The 18,763-nt window shown below is 37.0% G+C and overlaps 1 protein-coding gene across 4 annotated transcripts in view; it reads right to left on the reverse strand.

Moving 5' to 3' along the window:
• The window catches only part of SS18 (SS18 subunit of BAF chromatin remodeling complex), a 96,200-nt gene that overhangs the window by 59,230 nt on the left and 18,207 nt on the right, over positions 1–18,763 (reverse strand). The window lies entirely within an intron of this gene.

The raw sequence follows: 18,763 nt of genomic DNA on the forward strand, positions 1-18,763 counted from the left end.
AATTCTCCAAATTTCCTAAGGAGTTAGGCTCCCAAATAATTCACTTACCAACAATAGTCCCCCCAGTTAGTAATTGGTTCACCGGAAATTCAACCTTTATTTTTTAAATAGCAAACACTCCCACCATAACAAATCCAACATCAGATTATCTCCACTATGAAAAACTAAGTCTCTGTAACCCTAATGATGTGAATTACTAAGTAGTTGCTCCAGATCCATATAATGTTAGATAATGAAATAAATGCCTTCTTCCCAGACTAGGAGAATTCTCTGGAATATACTTCCAAAAACACAACTAATCCACTCCTAAAACATGGAGAGACAGGAATCCAAGCCTTTCTTATATTTGTAATAATACCATTAATTAAGAAACAGGAAATATGTAACTGTTTAATCTTGAATTTATTATTTTTACATCTATACCAATCTGGCTAAATTACAGAGTAATGTGTAATTATTACAAAAACAGAAACAATGCAACTAGGAATCATTGCTAAAAACTTTACATACATACCTCCAGCAACTTTTTAAAAATGTACACGCACACACACATACAGTTTTCAAAAGGAGGATCACACTACTACTGTGTGATTTCTTTTATTCTATAGTACAAATTATTCTTTATCGGCATATAATTCAATCTCATTTAAGAGTGTAAAAATTCAACTATATAAGCTATAAAAAAATTTTTTTTGAAGATTTTATTTATTTGGGGCTCCTGGGTAGCTCAGTTGAAAAGTGTCTGCCTTCGCCTCAGGTCATGACCCCAGGGGTCCTGGGTTCGAGCCCCACATCAGGCTCCCTGCTCAGTGGGAAGCCTGCTTCTCCCACTCCCCCTGCTTGTGTTCCCTTTCTCGCTGTGTCTCTGTCAAAATAAATAAAATCATTTTAAAAAAAAGATTTTAATTAGTTGACAGAAGACAAATAATGAAAGCAGGAACACAAGCAGGGCGAGCCAGAGAGAGGGAGAAGCAGGCAAAGGATCATGACCTGAGGTGAAGGCAGATGGCTTAAGAACTGAGCCACCCAACGGCCCCTAAGCTTTAAAACCTTTTAACCCACCTCAATACTAAGACTAGTTTCCTAGTTTGGTTTTGTTTTGCTAATATCAACAATGCTTAAATTAACAGTCCCATACAAATCCTTTTCTGTACTCATTCTGTGCAAATTAAGAGTGAATTACATAAATTTCCAACATTTAGGTTCTTTTCTTGCCACCCCCCCCTTTTTAACATGAAAAGGTACTCATCTGACACCTGACATCAAATGTCAGGGAAATGCAAATCAAAACTACAATGAAATATCTATAATGAGGAACCTACAATGAAGTATCTCACACTTGTGAGAATGGCTATTACCAAAAAGAAGTAAGTGTTGGTGAAAATACAAAGAAAAGGGAACCCTTACACATGCTTAGCGGGATTGTGCAACCACTATGGAAAACAGCACGGAATTTGGAAAACAGCACGGAATTTCCTGAAAAATTTTAAAAGAGAACTACTGTACGACCCAGCAATTCCACTTATGGGTATTTATCTGAAGGAAATAAAGATACTCACTTGAAAAGATGCCTGCACCCCCATGTTTACTGCAGCATCATAAGTGGGGCACCTGGGTGGCTCAGTCTGTTAAGCCTCTAACTCGGTTTTGACTCAGGTCAGGATCTCAGGGTTGTAGGATAAAGAGCCACCTGGGACTCTGTGCTCAGCATAGAGTCTGCTTGTCCCTTTCCCTCTGCTCCCACCCCCACCCAGTTAGGGTGCACAGCAACTAGAACTCTCATAACTTGCTGGTAAGAATACAAAACGGTACAGTCATCCTAGGAAAAAGTTCAGTAGCTTCATGTGGAATCCAAAATAGTCAAACACATAGAAGCAATGAGCAGAATGGTGGTTGCCAGTGATGAGGGAGCAGGAGGCTGGCTGAGGACAAAGCAAGAGCTGGCGCCTTGCACCCCCCCCTTCCATCCGCTCCCCTCCATAGGTGTAGCATTCCTCAGGCACCCCTGACTGCCATAAAATGATAAATAGTTAACTTGCTGAGATCACAATCCTACAAGACAGGAGTCTCCCTTGGTTTGCAAATGTCCTTGAGATTTACAAACAAAGAAGTTACCTTATCAATAGCCCAAATTCCAAAGACACAGAACTCAGTTTCTCAAGCCTAATGTCACCCTCCCCTCCATAAAAACCGAAGGAGGCGGAGGTAGAAGGAAAAGCAAATAAAGTTAAATTTCTTTAAACCTAAATCTCATTAACAAGGATATTTGAATGTAACATTCCACCAGGAGACTCTCAATTGTCTTTACTTAATAGTAACTAAGCCTTCAATATCCTGATAGTATTCTTTGCCCCAATAACCCTTTGTCCTCACCTACCCAACTCCTGCGTATATAACCAACCACCCCTCACAACCCGGGGCAGCCGCATCTCTGCCTGCCCACGGGCCCTGTCCCCATGCTCTAATAAATCACCTTTTGCACCAATGACGTCTTAAGAATTCTTTCTTCCTCACCCCACCGAACCTGACTTAGGTTCTGGGACTTCATCACCAGGGGCCAAAAAGATCTAAGACTATGCAAGCATATTGTCACTCAGAGAAATTGGGACTTATCCCCTATTTATCAGGGTCACTGTCTGATAACAATGCACTGAGGGATTCTTCAAAATACTTGCTGCAGATGTCATAAAACCTCTGGTGGCTCAGTCAGCTAAGCGTCTGCCTTCGGCTCAGGCCACAATCCCAGAGGATGGGGACCCGCTCCTTGCTCAATGGGGAGTCCACTTCTCTCTCTGCCCCCACCCCTCCTGCTTGCTCTCCCTCTCTCAAAGAAATAAAATCTTGCTCTGGAGGCCACAGAGCTGTCCAAGCAGGCGCAAAGCTGGGTCTCCTGGTTTCTTTCCATCAAACAGCCAAGAAGACCACTAGTTGCCCCCCACCCCAGAACCCACCTCAGAGCTGCAGGTGGGGGCAGCCGAGCACGTGGGCCTCTAGGGGCTCTGGCAGCGGCTGCATAAGCCAGGGTAGCCCCAGGGCGGAATGGGCAGGATGGGTTGAAAAGAGTGCCTGGGAAGCCTTCCAGCAGTGGTCCCCAGGCCCCAGGTTCATGCAGAGCAGGCTGGAAGCCTCCTGGCTCTGGCCACCACCCCTCCCCTCCAGGCCTCTCCTGGCACGTGTGGCCCTGCACCTGAGGGGTCATGGCACTCCCCCTTCAATATTTAGTTTCTTTTCTTTCTTAAGCCAAAGAAATGCCTCTTCTTAGATAAGTGAGCTAGATACATTATTTTCAATTATGACAAAGACAATCCTTAGGTTCCTTACTTAGTACACGTAGAAGCTACTGTCACAGATTTAATAATACAGTTCTGCCAAAAAAATGTATATACATACATGTACATAAATATTTATATTCCTTAAAATAAGATATAGCTAATCTCTTTACATATCTGGACTGAATTAGTACTTGAATTTCATCTATACTGTCCAGCAAACAGTTAACATGATTTTTTTCTAGGATTCTGAAAAGACATGATAGGCAGTAATATTGGTAAATGTTCCCTGTAATAACTAATCTAGAGAAATGTACCCCCAAAAATCGATTCTCTACAAAATACAGAGTTACCTCCACTGTGAAACTTTTCCTAATACTCAACAGCAGAACTAATCACTTTTTCTACTATGTAAAATGTACTTTAAGCGTCCAGTACTTTTAAAATAACATGTATCACACTGTATTCTTACCATATGTTGTCTTTAATTTAAAGAACTTTAGGCATATAGAAAGTTTTATTTTATATTTCTAATAGAATAAAATCATTATCTTCCTTATAGTTTTCTCCTCTGTTTTCATTCTCAATTAAGTCTTCCATACCTCAAAATCGGATAAATAATTGATGCTTTAATCTATCTTAAATCTCATACCAACATAGACTTTAAGACATTTCATCACTTGTGGTCTTGCTTTTGTTTTTATTTTTTATTTTTTTTTTTTTAAGATTTTATTTATTTATTTGACAGAGAGAGATTACAAGTAGGCAAAGAGGCAGGCAGAGAGAGAGAGAGAGGAGGAAGCAGGTTCCCTGCTGAGCAGAGAGCCCGATGCGGGACTCGATCCCAGGACCCTGAGATCATGACCTGAGCCGAAGGCAGTGGCTTAACCCACTGAGCCACCCAGGCGCCCTTGCTTTTGTTTTTAATACCAAAAATGTTTTAATTAGACACCTCTCATTGTGCAGCACCACACTATGTACAAGAGGAAGACTTCAAAAGTAACTGAATAAATCACAGATGACTACTACATTTCTGACTTAGAAAACTCAGGGTTTATACAACTCACTGGAGATAGGAAATATAAAATTCAGCCTTGTGGGCTGTTTTTCTTCTAACAGCAAAGAAAAAACAGAAGGAGAGCTGAGGGAATGGTGTCCTGCCCACATTGTGCTGAGAGACCTGTGGAATATCCAAACGGATTATGTCTACTGGAAGCTGGATTCATGTTTCACACTCAGCCAAGAAGATGCACATTTGGGAGTCACTGAGTAGAGGTGGAATCTGAAGTCAGGAATATAAGAAACCAGGAGTATGGATGAAATTTCCCAGAAAGAATGTATATGGTAAAAGGATGTTCAAGAACAGAACATGAGCAATTGATGGGCACGTTAAAGATAAGAAGCGGAACAGCTAGAAAGGTAAAAAGAAAACTACCAGAGAAGTAAAACAACAAAGTTTTAAAGGAGGAAAAAAATTAACATCATACTGATTAAAAATATATATTATCAGGTGCCTGGGTGGCTCAGTGGGTTAAGCCTCTGCCTTCGGTTCAGGTCATGATCTTGGAGTCCTGGGATTGAGGCCTGCATCAGGCTCTCTGCTCAGCAGGGAGCCTACTTCCTCTTCTCTCTCTCTGTCTGCCTCTCTGCCTACTTGTGATCTCTGTCAAATAAATAAAATCTTAAAAAAAAAACATATTATCATGTTTATCAAACACTCAGAACTTAGAAATTCTTAAAATGATGGCAATATTTAGGAAAGTTCTTTCCATACTTCTAAGAATGTAAACACTTTCATTTTTATAAAAAATGTAATTTAAAAAACACAACAATGGATGGCAAGGTTCCACCTGCACAGAAAATGGGAAAGTATGTATTTATAGTGGGTCTTATTACATAATCCAAAACAGAGATGGAAGTGGGGTTCCCGATGACCTTTTGTAGTTTTTGATGTTCTAACCATATCAAAGTACTACCTATGCGGAATGTGAAGGTAAAATTTATAAATGAAATCTACTCTGCTAATCTGTAAGATGTTCCACAGCTCTAAGCATGTTTTCTTTCACTTCAGGGGGATCAAATCTATAAGCAGTGAATCCTGTAATACCAAATTTTAGTCAATAATTTACCTTAACAGATGCTTTATCAGCACTGCATCTAAAGACTACGCATATACATTAAAAAATATATATGTAAAAAAAAAAAAGGCCACATGTTATTACTGTTACTAAATTTTGTGTAATGAAAGGCTAATCAAGTGCTGCAAAGGATTGCTGAGAACACAGAGTGTGTATCACCAAAAAAATGCAACTTAGGAAATATAAAACATAAGACTACTGTACTTCCTCTAAATCAATTTTTATTAATAGCCCAGACTTTTATTCTTTATAAAGAACACCTAATAAGCAAAAATTATCTTCAATAAGCTCAAAATTCAAGAAGTATTATCTAATTAAACTGGGGAATTTTTCAACTTTTTTTCTTAGGAATTCAAAAAAAATTTAATACTCAATGAATTAAGTGAAAAGCAGGATAAGCAATTCCTATTAGCCTTCAACCTTCCTTTGAAATTGAGAGACAATCTCAGGAAATGTCACTGTCAGTCAAGTCTCCAAACTCTCTCCCTTACCCTTCATGTGTATTTAGTAATTGAGTCCTGCTAGTCTTACTTCAAATACTCCTGAATAGGACTTCTTGCTTTCTTTATACTTACTAATTATGTACTGCCTTCATCTTCATTACCATCAGTGTTTCCTATGTACATCCTCCATGCTGGATACCATGAATTGTTTTATTTAATCCTCATAATGACATTATAGAATAAGTATTATCTTTCCCATATTATAAAAATGATTCATGGTACAAAACATCAAATGACATTGCTAGTATCAAAACAGCAATATTTCTTTAATTTACATATCCTCAGAATGTCACTGAATACTTCATTTAAAAAGCATGGAAATATAAGGTCCTCAATTCCTAGACGCACATTAGAATCACCTGAGAAGCTTTTAAAATATCCAGCCAAGGTAGAGAAACACTAGACTGGTTTTTTTAGGTTTTTTCCAAGTTTTTTCCAGCTCTAAAATTTTGAATTGTTTACTATTTCCAGATTGTATGTCTTCAAATGAACTACAATAGAAAGACTCTTTACTCCCCCAAGTTTTTCCCAAATAACAATTAAATTAGTAAAAACTTTTCTTGGGGGGGCACCTCAGTGGCTCAGTTAGTTAAGCATCATGATCTCAGTGTCCTGGTATCAAGTCCCCAGTATCTTAGTATCAAATCCCCAGTCTGAATCCCTGTTCATTGGGGAGTATGCTTTCCCTCTGCCCCTTCCCCCTGCTAGTGCACTCTGTCTATCAAATAAATAAATAATCTTTTAAAAAAAAAAAAAAACTTTTCTTGGGGCACCTGGTTGGTGCAATTGGTTGAGTGTCCAACTCTTGGTTTTGGCTCAGGTCAAGGTCTCAATGTCCTGTGTTCAGCATGGAGTCTGCTAGAGACTCTCTCTCTAGTCCTGTGATCAAGTCCTGTGTTCAGCATGAGATCAAGTCCTGTGTTCAGCATGGAGTCTGCTAGAGACTCTCTCTCTCCCTCTCCCTCTGCCCCTCCCACTCATGCACATGTGTGCTCACTTGCTCTTTCCCTCTAAAATTAATAAATAAATCTTTCTAAAATAAATAAATAAATAACTTTTTAAATTTGAACTGTTCTCTTATAATTCTTTCCTAAACCAATGGGATCACTTTGTATACACACTAATACTGCCAGATGACAAAAATAAATAAATAAACAAATAAATATTTGGCTAAAACTTAAAAATGTAATTTCTTCAATGTATGTTTGAGAAGGAAAGACTTACATATAACATAGTCATATTTTCTAATGGCAAAATGTTCCTAGTTTCTATATGAAAATAAGTGTGTCAATGGTTCATGCTATTTCAGAAAGTAAAAGCAATGCTGAAAACTACTATTCAAATGATCTTCCAAGGTTTACCAAGAAAAACAGGGCCCCATGTGCATATACCAAGGGAGCTAAAGTAGTGTACATTTTCTTTTCTTTTCTTTTTTTAATTTATGTGACAGAGACAGTGAGAGAGGGAACACAAGCAGAGGCAGTGGGAGAGGGAGAAGCAGGCTTCCCACTGAGCAGGGAGCCCAAGGTGGGACCCACTGACCCCAGGGAGCCCAATGTGGGACCCAAGGACCCCAGGACCTGAGCTGAAGGCAGATGCTTAATGTTTGAGACACCCTTGAGCCCCTGGTGCACATTTCCAATTACATCAGCTTTTTATAACTATTTGGTCTCTTTCCACACCACCTTTGCTGGTTATACTTCTTGTATATATGCCTGCCTATAGACCATACTTCCCCATTTCTGATTTACTGTGTCCTAGCTACAGGCTTAAAATTAAAGAAACAAACTTGCTAAAATATGTATAAGGTTAAAAATATAATGAACTTATAATGCTTTTGAATTAAGAATACATAGGGACCCAAACAAAAAAAAATAATAAAATGCCTAAGTGTTAATGCACTGGCTTTGTAAGTTATTTTTTTTTCCTTATAGATTGTTTTCCATCTATTCCTGGTTTTTGAATTCTTGACTTTGTTTCAAACAGGAGAAGCTTACTAAATGTAGCCTAGTTCCAGATACATGAAATAGTACTTTAAATACCTAATTCCACTTTGGCGGGGGGAAATGAAACAAACTGAAAGTTAAACCTACATATAATCCTATTTCCAATTCTCACAACTAGTTAAATGAAGTGAAAAACTCCATTCTGGAAAACTTTTTTTAACCCAAAACACACAGTTCATTCTCAGGATCAAAATTCCTCAAACTGTACTTACTAACTAGCATGCTGTCCCTTCTGGCAGACTGGCTGTATTTATTATGTACTAATACTCTAGTTTTCCCAAATCTCCAATCCAACTGCTTTCCTTCTAGCTGATTCTTTTCCCCCTCTAAATCCCCACTTTTCTTTACCGGTTCAATTCTCTCTTATTCCTCCTACTGTGAGGATATATTTATTCCAATTTTTTCAAAAACTCCTCCTCCTTTAATTCAACGTCTCAAGCAACTTGACTTCCAAAAGGCTCATATTTTTAAATGAAAATATGGCCATGTATTCCAAATTAAACCTTGACCAACATTAGGAGGCAAAAATTTTATTTCAAAATATACAAGTGGCAGCTTTTATATTCATTAGTAAAATGTGATATAAAATGGTGACCTCATATTAAAACAGTGAAATAATGGTAAATGGGTAGTAATGAAATTTATCTCTTTCCTTTATGATGGTTCTTTTTTTTTTTTTTTTTAAAGATTTTATTTATGTATTTGACAGAGAGAAATCACAAGTAGATGGAGAGGCAGGCAGAGAGAGAGAGGGAAGCAGGCTCCCTGCAGAGCAGAGAGCCCGATGCGGGACTCGATCCCAGGACCCTGAGATCATGACCTGAGCCGAAGGCAGCAGCTTAACCCACTGAGCCACCCAGGCGCCCTCCTTTATGATGGTTCTTAACCATGATGGAAGTAATACCTTCCCTGAATAAGTGGTAACAATTTTTACTATCCTACTTAATCTACAGGGAAAAATGTAAATTCTATAGAAAACAAATGCAAAAAAACTCAGAAGTTTGTAACATAAACTTCAGAATGAGAACAGGGTGAGAACAGAATAGTAAATTCTAGGAGGTTTTGTTGTACCAAAATGAATTTCTATGATAAGCTCAATTTTATCACATTGGCATCTCAAGAATTACTACCTTCCTGAAGATGGGCAAGAGAAATGAGCAACTAAATCTCAAGACACATGATCTGACCAAACATTTTTTGTACTCTACATAAAAGCTAGAGAGAATATGAGACATATTTGAGAGGCTATAATGTTTGAGGCTTTAAGATATTTCTACATTTTATGGAGACAATATTTCAAATCAAGACAAACTGAAAAAAAATCCAGTTTGCACTGTATCATAAGTTACACAAAGAATTTCAATTGGTTAGCTAGAAGGGATACATAATCAGCAGAGGACATTTTGCAAAGTACCACTTCCCAACTACCCACATGATTCTAAATAAGACGACCTAAAGGGAAATGTTCCCCTTTCCACCCTCAACGCCCTGAGACTTGAACCCCTGCCATAGTTAGTTGTTACTGATGAGAACATGGTGGGAATCTGTCATATCTTCAGATGTGCTAGAACAGAGAAACTAGGATAAGACTCAATTATCTATTTGACAGAGAGAGAGAGAGAGATCACAAGCAGGTGTAGAAGCAGGCAGAGAGAAAGGGGGAGGCAGGCTCCCTGCTAAGCAGAGAGCATGATGCAGGGCTCCATCTCTGGACCCTGAGATCATGACCTGAGCAGAAGGCAGAGGCTTTTACCCACTGAGCCACCCAGGTGCCCTGATAAGCTAAATTCTTAACCTACCACTCTAACTTATACTTTAGTCCCCAAACTATAAGCAGATCCAGTCATATAACGTTTTTTAAAAATTAACACCTAAGTACAAGAATAATGCTAGACCAAGAAAACAACCAAAAATGATTAAGGCATTCATTTCCATAACAACATAAGAGAACAATCAAGACACTGTAGGTTTTAAAATTCAGATTCAAACTCTATGAAGACCTAGCTAACTTCTACCTGGATACACCAACTTAAGAGCAAATTGATCAGGATTTTATATTCTTTCCATTCTAGTAGTAACAAGACATGATAGCATAATGCACAAACTACTTTCAGTAAGGCAAGTGTTCAAATTCCATGCCTACCATTTACCAACTATGAGTCCCTGAGCATGTTAATTAACCTATCTGAGACTCTATTTCCTCAACTATAGAATGAGCTAGTATCTTAAAGGCTTCTGAGGATGAAATACTGAAAGGAGTCAATGCACAGTAGTCATTCTGCAAGTGTCTGTTCTCTCACCAAAGAAAGAGTTTTATGTGAGAATCCAAAGTAACTAATATTCTCTTAGTTATTCCACGGACAGCAAAACAGAATACAATTCTAACATTTGAAAGAATCATCTAAGGTAATGGCAAACTAGGACATTCAAACAACTTTTCACTGAGGACAACCAAAAAAGTACAACGAATATTTTAAAAATATGTTTAAAGAGGGGCACCTGGGTGGCTCAGTGGGTTAAAGCCTCTGCTTTTGGCTCAGGTCATGATCCCAGGGTCCTGGGATCAAGCCCCACATTGGGTTCTCTGTTCAGCGGGGAACCTGCTTCCTCCCCTCTCTCTCTGCCTGCCTCTCTGCCTACTTGTGATCTCCCTCTCCCTCTGTTAAATAAATAAATAAAATCTTAAAAAAAAAAAAAAAAGAAAAAGAAAAAAGAAAATCCAGAGAGGTGGGCCCAAACTTGGGGGGTGGGGAGGCATAATATTTGCTATGGACATGTTAGCCAGTCTATAAAGCCAGCAGATAATTTCTCAAAACTGATAAAAGACATCAATTCACAGATTTCAGCAATCTCAACACACACCAAGAAGGATAAATCAAAGAACTCCACACACATACGGCGGATACAGCAAGATTTCAAGAAAAAGACTTCAGAAAGCAAAAAACAGATTACCATCAAAATAGTAATCAACAACTATATATTCTAACAGATACAAGCTAGAAATCTGTCCCGGCAAAAATATTCTGTAACGACAATGGTGAAATTGAGGCATTTTCAGATCACCAAAAAATGAACAAACCTGTCCTAAAGAAAATACTAAAATATGTTCTTAAGGGAGTGAAAAGAAAATGATCTGAGAAAAAAGACTGTAAATGAAGAGAGAAATTAAAAGCATCAGAAATGATAACAACGATAAGTCTAACAAATATTAAGAAAAAATCATTTGTGGGTGGCCTGGGTAGCTCAGTCAGTTAAGCATCTGCCTTCAGCTCAGCTCAAGATCCTGGGATGGAGCCCCACATCTCCCTCGCCCACTTGCCCTGCTTGTGTTCCCTCTCTTGCTGCATCTCTCTCTTGTGTCAAATAAATCTTAAAATCATTTGTGAGTAAACATGTAAAGATTTAAAATGCATGACAATAAATCAATCATTGAGAAATGAATAGAAATAAAAGTATCCACGGGTCCATGAATTGTCTGAGATGCATATTACAAACAGTATAGTACCACTGAAAGAATATTAATTTTATAAGTACATAATTTCCAAACTAGAAGAGAAAAAAAGGAATAAAAAAATTAAGAGAAGGGAAAAAAGAACAGAAGAAAGGAATATACAACAGATGAGACAAACAGAAAGTACACTGTATGATGGTAACTTTACAGTGATTACATTCAATATTCCAATTAAAAGACTACTACACTAGATTTTTTTTAAAAATCTACATGCCGTTCATATCTCTAACATAAGGGAATGGAAAGGTGACTATAGCATGCAAACACTAAAGACCAACTGAGTTACTCTAGTATCAGGTAATTAAACATTACGACCAAATAAATGCATTATTACACACAGAGAGGAGAATACTTTATAAATGACAATGTTACAAAAAACCAGAGCTGTAATATTCTAAAATATGTATGTACTTACTAACAATGCCTCAAAATGTGATATTAAGCAAAAACTTGGAAAAGTTACAAGGAAAAAGAGACAATCCCTATATTTTAAATATACATCTCTCAGTAACTGATAGAACAAAGCGGTTAATAAACACCAGTAAAGCTATAGGGGATTCAAGCAAGATCATCACACTTGATCCAGTAAACATCTACAGGCATTCAGGTGCTAAAAAATACATATTCTTTGTAAGTATACGTAGAACATCAGTAAAAAGTGACCATATGTTGTAACATAAAACAAATCTCCAAGAATTCCAGAGAACTAAATCATATAAAATGTTATGTAACCACATGCAATAAAGGCAGAAAACATTAATTAAAAAATAACAAAATTCCCATATGTTTGGAAACTAAAAAGTGTGCTTATCAACCCATGTATAAAGAAAATTTAACACTGGAAATTAGAAAATATTTGGAACTGAATAAATATGAATATACTACATATCAGAATTGTGACTAGGAAGAAATTTATTCCCTTAAATGCATATATTAGCATTAAAAAATGAAAACTTTGATAAAGTAGGCATTCATCTCAAAACTCAGAAAAAGAGGGACGCCTGGGTGGCTCAGTGAGTTAAAGCCTGGGCCTTCGGCTCAGGTCATGGTCCCAGGGTTCTGGGATGGAGCCCCGCACTGGGCTCTCCACTCAGCGGGGAGCCTGCTTCCTCCTCTCTCTCTCTCTCTCTGCCTGCCTCTCTGCCTGCTTGTGATCTCTGTCTGTCAAATAAATAAATAAATAAAATCTTCAAAAAAAACCTCAGAAAAAGAACAGCAAAACATAACAAAAGAAAGTAAAAGGAAATAATAAAAACAAGATCAGAAGCTAATCACACTCAAAAACATGCAAAAGAGCATTAGTTCACAAAATGTGGTCCTCCAGACTCTTTTAGAGTCCAAAAGGTCAAACTACTTCCATAACAATACTTTTATGCCATGTTGGAATTTAAAACAATGGTGCAAAAGAAAGAAAGTGGGTGTAATTGCAAAAGCCTTGGCATGAATCCAGGCACCAAACTCTACAGTAAATCATTGTATTATTGATTGCCAGACAAGTAGTTTAAAAAAAATTTTTTTTCACTTAAGAATGTCCTTGATGAAACAGTAAAAACTACTCAGTTAAATATTCTGGGACAAAATGAGAAAATAATAAATATATCTGTTGCATATCAAAGTATGATAAAAGTACTCTGTGACTGAGTTTTCTTGGAACACCACTTTTAACTGAAAGAACAATTGATAGACAAACTATACTTATCCAGACTTGGGTATCTGGCAGACAGTGGCTCAAAAATGAACACAGTAAGCCTGGAAAAAAACTAACAGCATTTGCTGCCTATGATTAAACTTGACTTTTCAGGCAAGAACTGGGAATTTGGCAAACTTATATCTACTGTCTTGAGTTTGACAGCATCCTAATACTTAACTTCTAATGAGACTAGTGGCAATTTCAACAAATGTGGTTTTTGGTATCATACAATGAAATATGTCAATATTTAGGGATGTACATAACTCAATGCACTTAATACTTTCCAAATGACCAAAGCATGTTACAAAATTATGCATGATTAGAAGATCCATCCAAAAATGCAGGACAGACCAATGAACTCTAATGTACCAAAATAAGAAAAATCTATTAATATTGTATCAGATTCCATACTGCAAATAACCTTTAGAAAAAACACTTTTTGAGATCCCCCATACTATCAAAGATTACTGTACAACAATCTGAAAAGGCTATTAAAATATAGTCTTCACTTTCCCAATTCCATATCTGAGCAAAACTGGATTTTGTTCTATTTCACCCAAAACATACTACACTAGATTGAATTCAGAAGTAGATATGAGAATACATCTGTTTTCTATTAAATCAGACATTTAAAAGAAATCTGCAAAACTACTAAACAGTACTATTCCTTCCTCACTAAATCTGTTCTAAAAGAAATAGTTATTTTTTTCTTTAAAGAATGTTATTTACATTAACATGCAATGGGTTTATTACTGTTCATTCTAAATGAACTGATAAATACTTTAAAAATTTTCTCAGTCTTAATTTAAAAACTTGGGAAAACTTACAAATTTATCAATATATATAACCCATATAAAGTTCTTCAGAATCCTCAATAATTTTTTTTTTTAAGATTTTATTTATTTGACAGAGAGAGAGCCAGCACAAGCATGGGGAGCAGCAGGCAGAAGGAGAAGCAGTGGGGAGCCTGATGCAGGACTCAATCCCAGGATCATGACCTGAGCTAAAGGCAGACGCCTAACCAACTGAACCACCCAGGTACCCCTGAGTCCTCAATAATTTTTATTTTTCCTCAATAATTTTTAAGTTTAATGTGGTTCTGAGAACAAAAAGCTTTGGAAATGTTATCACTGTGAAAATCAAAGCCAAAAACTGATTCTTTGAAAAGACACACACACACACACACACACACACACGGAAAAAAGAGAGAAGCCATAAAAATAAACTATGTGAAAAATAAAAAAGAAAATATCACCAGATTCTGAGGACATAAGAAAGATATTTCATGAACTTTATGCCAATAAATCTGAAAATTTAGTAAATGCTAAAAAGCACAATTTACCAAAATAGGAAACTCACAAAATGTTATAAATTGTGCTACAACCAATTAAGAAACTGAATTAGTAACAAGCCTTCTCACAAAGAAAACTCCAGACCCAGAGAGCTTTTCTAAAGAAGTACACCAATCATTTAAGAAACAGTAACTCTGTGGTACAAACTACTCCAGGTAAGAAAAACTAGAATTCTCCAGCTCATTTTATAAAACCAACATAACCTCAAAATAAAACTCAGACGAAAGCATTCTAAGAAGGGAAAAATTAAAGGTCAATTACACCCAAGAACAAGGACATAAAAATCTTGATCAAAATTTTAACAAACTGAATACAGCAATTTTTTAAGAGACCACGACCAAACCAAACCAAAGATCCTGACCAAGTGGGTCATGAAAAAATAGGTTAATTACAAGAATGCAAGATAGATTGCACATTAAAAAGTAAACCAATGTAATTCACATTAACGATTAAAAAAGAAAAAATTTGTGATCATCTCATTAGATGCAATAAAAGCATTTAATAAAATTTAACATCCATTCAAGATATAAACTCTTATTTAGCAAAACAGAAACAGAAGGGAACTTCCTCAATCTGATAAAAGGCATCTACAAAAAACTACAGCAAACATCATACTTATTAATGGTCAAACAGTGAAAGCTTTCCCTTTGTGATCAGGAACTTATCAAGATAAAGATGTCCTCTATCACCACTTCTATTCAGGAATGTAGTGGAGGTCCTAGCCAGAGAAGTAAGGCAAGAGAAAGAAATAAAGGGTGTAAGGATCGGCAAGAAAGAAACAAAACTCATTATTCACAAATATGTTCGTGAATATAGAAAACAGAAGGTATCTACAGGAAAATTGTTAGAAGTAAGAGTTGAAGAAGATTGTGAAATTCAGTATCAACTAAATTTCCATGTAAATAGCAAATGCAGTTAGAAAATAAAACTTTATTTAAAAAGCAGACTCTTGAAATAGCCTCAAAAAATATGAAGTGCCTAGCAATAAATCCAATGAGAGATGTACACATCCTCTGCAGGAAAAATCATAAAACTCCCCTGAAAGGTATTTACAGGATTAAATAAGTGAAAATACATGCAATGATCATGATTTGACAGACTCAATATTGTGAAGATATAAATTCTCCCCAAATTAATTTACAGTCAAGACAATCTCAACAAAAATCAAAACAGGGGCGCCTGGGTGGCTCAGTGGGTTAAAGCCTCTGTCTTTGACTCGGGTCACGATCCCAGGGTCCTGGGATCGAGCCCCACATCAGGCTCTCTGCTCTATAGGAAGTCTGCTTCCTCCTCTCTCTCTCTGCCTGCCTCTCTGCCTATTTGTGATCTCTCTGTCAAATAAATAAATAAAATCTTAAAAACAAAAATCAAAACAAATTATGTTGGACATGCTGATTTTTAAGACACATGGCAACGCAAAGGACCAATAGCCAAGATATTTTTGAAAAACATAAGAAGAACTTCACTTACATCAAGATTTAGAAGACAATGACAAGTGTGAAAAGACAGTGGAATTTATAACAACATACCAATGAGAGAGAACAGAGATCAAACAACCACATATATATGCACATTTGATATATATAGATAGAGGTGACAAGAGAAGTTATTGTTTTTCTTTTTTTTTTTAAAGATTTTATTTATTTATTTGACAGAGAGAAATCACAAGTAGATGGAGAGGCAGGCAGAGAGAGAGAGAGAGGGAAGCAGGCTCTCTGCTGAGCAGGGAGCCTGATGTGGGACTCGATCCCAGGACTCTGAGATCATGACCTGAGCCGAAGGCAGCGGCTTAGCCCACTGAGCCACCCAGGCGCCCAGTTATTGTTTTTCCAATAGATAATGCTGGAACAGAAAACTATCCATATGGAAACAATGAAACTGAACCCATTCCTCACATCATTCACAAAAATAAATTCCACCTAGCTGGTAATCAAGTTCAAAGCAATAACCACATGAAGTATTTCACAGTCAAAAAGAAATGTATGATTATATATTCCTAGTGGGATACATCTTAAAGACAAACATCTTATTGTTTGGCAATCTTGATTGTTATACTGAAATTACTTTTATATAGGTAGTAGCATGAAGCAAATAAACAACCATAATAATGTCATTAAGGTACCAAGAGTTTTAGAATAAGACAGAAGAGATTATACATGAAATGAAAGCTAAGGAAAAAAACCTTTCCTGAAGGGAAATAGCACTAATTCAACACTTGATTTCTTTTTCTAAAAAATGTGTTTACTAGTTCTGTTCACCAAAAATACCTAGAAACAATGAAAACCCAGTAATAATGAATGCCCCAAACATCCAAAATGTGGTCTCTAAATATCAATTCCCATTGAAAAAGTGCTGCCTGAAAAGAAGAGCTGAGGCAGAATAGTTCTGAGGCAGAAAATATAGTCAGCCTGACAGGTCTCTCAAATCCTGAAAGAAAAGAAGCTATACAAGAATACTTGAATCATGTCAGATGGACACAGCAGCCAAATGAACAGGCTCTCACTGATCAAAGTAGAGATAACCTGAAGTATCAAAAAAAAAAAAAAATATTCCAATGGACACATTAAAAATACAAAACATGTATGTTTAGATGACATAATAATAAAAAAATCACTGGTCACCTTCACAGATTGCTAGGGGCCAACTTGTTATTCTGAAAACTGTTAAGAGGCTAGAAACTAGCCTTTAATCACCATTCTCATATAGGGACTCTCTATCTCAGGATAACCAAATACTTGATGAAAGGATTTTTTCTTTTTTAAAAGAAGTACAACTAATAAATACAGGAGGAACTGTAAAATTAGAGATTCATCATTCTGTGATCCAAATATGAAATAACATATCTGGCCAACAAGCATCAATGACTGCTAAGATCATTAAATGAAAGGTTGATGGGGAAATTTATAATAGAGTCATCAGGATGGTATCAACTGGGCCCATCAATCAATCTTCTTTTTTCTTTAGGTAGATTTCACGCCCAACTTAGGGCTTGAACTCATAATCAAGAGCTGCATGCTCTACTGAATGATCCAACCAGACACCTGTCCCGTTCATCAATCTTTTTTAGAAATCTAAATTTCCAGAGAGAACTGCCCTTTTTTTTTTTTTTTTAAAGATTTTATTTATTTATGGGGCGCCTGGGTAGCTCAGTGAGTTAAGCGTCTGCCTTCGGCTCAGGTCATGATCCCGGTGTCCTGGGATGGAGCCACGCATCAGGCTCCATTTATTTATTTGACAGAGAGGAAGATCACAAGTAGGCAGGCAGAGAGAAAGGGAGAAGCAGGCTCCCTGCTGAGCAGAAAGCCCGATGGGGCTCGATCCCAAGACCCTGAGATCATAACCTGAGCGAAAGGCAGAGGCTTAACCCACTGAGCCACCCAGGCACCCCACCATTCATCAATCTTAACATTACTAAAAATGGAACAACCAAAATGTTCCCCCCCAATGTGATACATATAATAGGCAACACAGCACCACCAATGAAATATTCTTTTCTTTTTTAAGTGGAGCTCAACACAGCCGTTAAACTCATAACTCTGAGATCATGATCTGAGCTGAGATCAAGAGTCAGACACTCAACCAACTGTGCCACCTAGGCGCCCCTCAATTAAATATTCTTTTTTTTTTTTTTCAGATTTATTTATTTATTTGACTGACAGAGATCACAAGTAGGCAGGGAGGCAGGCAGAGAGGAAGAAGCAGGCTCCCCGCTGAGCGGACAGCCCGATGTGGGGCTCAATCCCAGGACCCTGGGATCATGACCTGAGCTGAAGGCAGAGCTTTAAACCACTGAGCCACCCAGGCACCCCTCAATTAAATATTCTTAACACAAAACTGAATCTAACTCTAATCAAGCTTCTCTACCTAATTATCAGTTTATAGGAAATAAGAGATAAAATGGAAGAATACATTAAAGGACCATGAGGATACATTTAGCCAAATCCAGATATAAGATACCCAAGTTCTTCAACAAATAAATGGACAATAAAAAAGATTAACTGATAGATTCAAAAAAACTTAAAACACATATCAACCAATGCAACATGTGGACCTTGTCTGGATTCTGCACCAAAAAATCATTTTAACATTTGGGTTTAAGACATTTGATTTAAGATAATCAGTGAAAACTGAAGATAGCCTGGGTATAATAAAAAATTAAGAAACTCTGGTTACTCTTGTTGGGTGGAATACTGCTACTTCTCTGCTAGAGATGCATACTGAAGTATTTACCAGGGAAAGTATATGATGCCTGGGATTTGCTTTGAAATACTACATGCTTATTCATAAATTATAT

The sequence above is a fragment of the Mustela nigripes genome, chromosome 8, assembly GCF_022355385.1.
Source record: "Mustela nigripes isolate SB6536 chromosome 8, MUSNIG.SB6536, whole genome shotgun sequence".
Taxonomy (NCBI): Eukaryota; Metazoa; Chordata; class Mammalia; order Carnivora; family Mustelidae; genus Mustela; species Mustela nigripes.